The sequence below is a fragment of the Spermophilus citellus genome (assembly GCF_964194105.1).
Source record: "Spermophilus citellus genome assembly, chromosome: 5".
NCBI classification, from domain to species: domain Eukaryota; kingdom Metazoa; phylum Chordata; class Mammalia; order Rodentia; family Sciuridae; genus Spermophilus; species Spermophilus citellus.
In genome coordinates, this window is record NC_138186.1 from 98,090,077 (window position 1) to 98,095,103 (window position 5,027).

The window sequence follows — 5,027 nt, forward strand, 5'->3', positions numbered from 1 at the left end:
TCATTGTTTTATTTTATTTTCATTTTATTTAGCGATCCTGGGGATTGAACCCAGGGGCGCTCTACTCAGCTACATCTCCAGCCCTTTTCAAATTATGCATAACTTGGGACATAAAGATGAAACTTCCTCTTGCAACATCTGAGCTACTCTTTGTTCCAAGGCTTCTTTTTTTTTTAATTTTTAATATTTATTTTTTAGTTCTCGGCGGACACAACATCTTTGTTGGTATGTGGTGCTGAGGATCGAATCTGGGCCGCACGCATGCCAGGCGAGCGCGCTACCCGCTTGAGCCACATCCCCAGCCCCCTGTTCCAAGGCTTCTTACAGCTAGCCTCACTTTTCTTTGGCGCCACCCACATGGATGGGGTAGGTTTATAGTTGGGAAACCAGATTGCCCAGGACTGAATCCTCTGAGCCCCACCTCTCACGGCTTCCAGTGTGTGGAAATTGTGCTGGCCTGAATGGCAACTGATTTGGCTTCAAATCCCAGCTCAAAGTCAGTATCCCTCCCATGCTTTTGTGTACTAGTGTAAAAAAAACAGGGACCAGAAGTGCTGCCAAGTTCCCACTAACCTTGTTCCTCAATTGAAGACACTGAGGCATGAAGATGGAAAACTTTAACGACTATGGATTCCTCTGAGGCTGTGTCAGAGGAGAAAAGAGTGGACTGAGAATGATTCATTGTTCGATTGCTCTTAGCAAAGAAAATTATACGTGATGACTAAAAGTCCATCTACTTGGGTCCAAATTCCTACTGAAGCAATCTGCTAAGTATTGAGGATTGAACTCAGGGGTACTGGACCACTGAGCAGCATCCCCAGCCCTATTTTGTATTTTATTTAGAGATAATGTTTCACTGAGTTGCTTACTGCCTCGCTTTTGCTGAGGCTGGCTTTGAGTTCGCCATCCTCCTGTCTCAGCCTTGGGAGCCGCTGGATTTACAGGCTTGAGCCATCGCACCAGGCAAGAGATTTATTGAGAGTCATTTTTAAAGTGGTTATATCTCTTGGGTCTATGATTAATGGGTAATTTCTATTTTATCTTTGTATGTCCTCTCTGCATCTTTTACTAATAATTAGTAATATTAATAGAATTAGTATTATTAATTCTGAATCAGAACAGGTAGTTTTAAAAAAGGTTTTAATTGTGCAAAAGGAAGAGAACAGAGTGAAAGAAACATTAAAAAATTAATGATGAAAATTGACATTTACCGAATATCATGTAATATCTGGTGGACAGTAACCGACTCATTTATTCCCTCTCAACTCTGAAAAAGCTATTATCCCCATTTTATATATAAGAAGAAAAAGAAAGAAGGTCAAATAATTCTTCCAAGGTCACAGAGCTAGTAAGTGCAATCACAAGGACTTGGTCTAGGTGGTAAAGTTCGGGGGCCCTGCTTTTTGTAATAATGCTCTATTGCCTCTGAAATGATCTAAAAAATAATGGGGCTGGGGCTGGGGCCCAGTGGTAGCGTGCTTGCTGAGCATGTGTGAGGCACTGGGGTCCATCCTCACCACCACATAAAAGATAAACAAATAAACGTGTCCATTTATAACTAAAAATATTTTCTTTTAAAAATTTTTTTTTAAAAAACAAGCAAACTTGGCTTGGGGGAAAATATAATTTTTGAAAACAAATTTATCATGCAAACTATATTTATTAGGTTCATATACCTTGAATTTATCTTAATAAAAGACTGGAAGAAAGTACTTTGAAACTGAGGTAGGATTGTGACTTTAAATTTCTCCATGAACAAATAAGATTTGATAAAACAACTCTGTGCTAGGGGTAATTGTTTAACAAGTACTGCTCTATGCTGAGATCTGGAACACTTTGTATAGTATCTCAAAGAAATTTGAAAGAAAAATATGAGAATTTCATAGAAAAAGGTTGGGAACGTTAGGAACTGCTGATTTTTTTTTTTTTTTTTTTTTTTTTTTTTTTTTTTTTTTGTACCAGGGATTGAACCCAAGGGCACTTAACCACTGAATCACATCCCCAGCCCTTTTATTTTATTTTAAACAGAGTCTCACTAGGTTGCTTATAGCCTCCCTAAATAGCTGAGGCTGGCTTTGAAACTGTGATCTTTCTGCCTCAGCCTCCTGAGCAGCTAGGATTACAGGCATGCACCATCATGGCCAGAAGCCAATCCTTAAAACTGAATGTTTCAAAAGGCACTGTCCAAGATTCCTTCAGCACAGAAAACAGAGAAAAGAGGTGGGCACATGAACACATCATACACATCATACACAAATGAGTGAGTGCATAGAGTCACATACATGCTAAAGAAGAGACTCACTGTCACCATTTCATTTTGTATAAAAATAGTGCCTGACCTGCCCTCAATCTGCAGCATCAGCTACTGGCTTAGAAACCTCAGCTACTTTAAGGCTTTTTCCTCTCATCCTGTATTTCCCGACTTTTCAATCAGCTCTCCTTCTGTGGCTGGATCCATTTAACCGCATATTGCATTTCAGGAAATTGGATCAATCACAGAAGTGATTTCAGGACCGAGAACTAAGGGCAGGTCTTATACTCAATAAATGTTTTATGGGTAAATGAATATTTGGTTTAGGTGTGATCCTTCTGCACAAGCAATTTCACCTAATATCCCAGCATGGGGAAGGACATAGACTGCAAGATACAAGAAAAATAACCTACACTAACCAAATTAGGTTTTGACAGGAAGAGGGATGGGGGCTTGAGGAAGCAGGAAAAACTGGTTATACTTCACATCCAGACAAATCTGGTTCTCCTCCTACTTAGCATATGACTTCAGTTACTTTTTTCTTTATTCTTTTTAACCCAGAGGCTCTTAACCATTGCACAATATCCCCAGCCTTTTTCTTTTATATAGGATCTTGTGTTGCTTAGCTGACTTTGAACTCACAATCCTTCTGCCTTAGCCTTTCCAGCTGCTGGAATTATAGGCACACACCACTGCATCCTGCCAATTTCTTTCCTTCCTTCCTTCCTTCCTTCCTTCCTTCCTTCCTTCCTTCCTTTCTTTCTTTCTTAATATTTTTTAGTTGTTAATAGATTTTTAAAATTAACATATTCAATGTGTTTTACTCAATTGCAGTCATTATACTTTTTTTTTAAAGAGAGAGAGAGAATTTTAATATTTATTTTTTAGTTTTCAGCGGACACAACATCTTTGTTTGTATGTGGTGCTGAGGATAGAACCTGGGCCGCACGCATGCCAGGCGATGGCTTGAGCCACATCCCCAGCCTGTTAATAGATTTTTTTTACTTTATTTGTTTATTTATCTGTGGTACTGAAGATCGAACCCACGGCCTTACACACGCCAGCAAGTGCTCTACCACTGAGCCACTACTCAAGCCCCTCAATTTCTTTTTTCTTTTTTTTTTTTTCAATTTCTTTTCTTAACCTGAGACTTAGTTGTTGCATTAGAAATGCCTAACTTTCACGGAATCTTGCTGTTATGGTTTGGATCTGGAATGTTCTCCAAAGGCTCATGTGCTAAAGACTTGATCACCAATGCAGCTATGTTCAGAGGTGGGAATTTTAGGAAGTAATTGGATCACAAGTGCTCTAACTTCATCAATGAATTAATTCAACAGGGGATTCATATTTTATGGCATTATAGAGAAGTGGTGGAAACTATAAGCAGTGGGCCCCAGCTGGAGGAAGTAGGTGACTGGGACAGTGCCCTGTAAGACAAAATCCTGTCCTCAGCCCCTTTCTCTCTGTTTCCTGGTGGCCATAAAATGAACAGCTTTTCTATGCCATGCACTTCGCCATGATGTTCTGCGTTACCTTGGGCCCAAAGAAATGGAGACAGCTGAATGTGGACTGAAACCTCTGAAACTATGAGCCAAAGTAATTTCTCTTCTTTTTGGTTGTTTATTTTGTTACAGTGTTAAAACACTGACTGACATATTTACCAATTTAAGATTCTCATTCTTCTGACTTAAGGTGGTTTTCATTCCCCCTAATAACTCCCTATGACAGCTATTTATCTACTTTTTTCTTTTCCTCCAGATGGTGTTGGAGGATGGTGTTTAGGTGACCTAGTGATGGCTCAGAGCTCATGCTCTTCTCTTCTGGATAGTTGCCAGCCTGTGTTGCTGAGACTGTTGAGTTCTTGTCCCTGAGCTTCCAATCCTAAAGTCTGATCTGATTCTCCTCCTTACTCCACTCTTAGGACTGGAAGGAACTTTTCATCCATCATATCTTTCTCCTTATCAAGAGGACATTTGTGAAAACCCACTTCCCAGAGATCTGAAGCAAAATGGCTCTTGGGGAATATAAATGAGAAACATGAGTAAAATGCATATGTGTGTGTGTGTGTGTGTGTGTGTGTGCGCAAACACATTTATAATCTTTGTCACATTACCTTAATTTCTTTTTTCTTTGTTGTCTGAATATCACTTTTGGTAACCTTGAAGGAAAAGAAATATAGAATTTGCAATTATCTGAAATGCTTCATTAAGTCAAGATCTTACAGATAATTTCTTGTGTTATATCTACATAAAACTTTATTTCCCATTATAATTTTTATGCTTTCCCAGTGTTCCTTAGTTTTTCAGGACTCCCAGGCCATAGTATTAGGACAGAGCCCAGGTTCTCATTCTCCTGACCTCCAACCTTTTCTGCTTAAAATGCACAAATTCAACAATGAATAAAACAGCTGGCAGCCTTGAGCAGTAAGATTAGATAAGAGGCAGTGCTTGGGGAAATATGTTGATTTTAAGTAAAGGGGGGTGGATTTGACCTCCTGGAACAGGGATGAGATAGAGAAAACACTTCATGCATTTTAAATGAGGAGAGACAAGTCAACAAGGTATAGTTCAGAGGTAGAGTGCTTTCCTGGCTTGCCTGAATCCCTGGGTAGATCCCCAGCATTACCCTAGGAAAAAGAAAAAAAAAAAAGAATAAAAAAATTTGTGTACAACTTTGTCCATGCACATCTTTTTTAGTTCTCTTGAGTATACACTAAGGAATGGAAACTGTTGGGTTATTAATAACTGTTTTAACATTTTGAGAAATTGAAAAACTA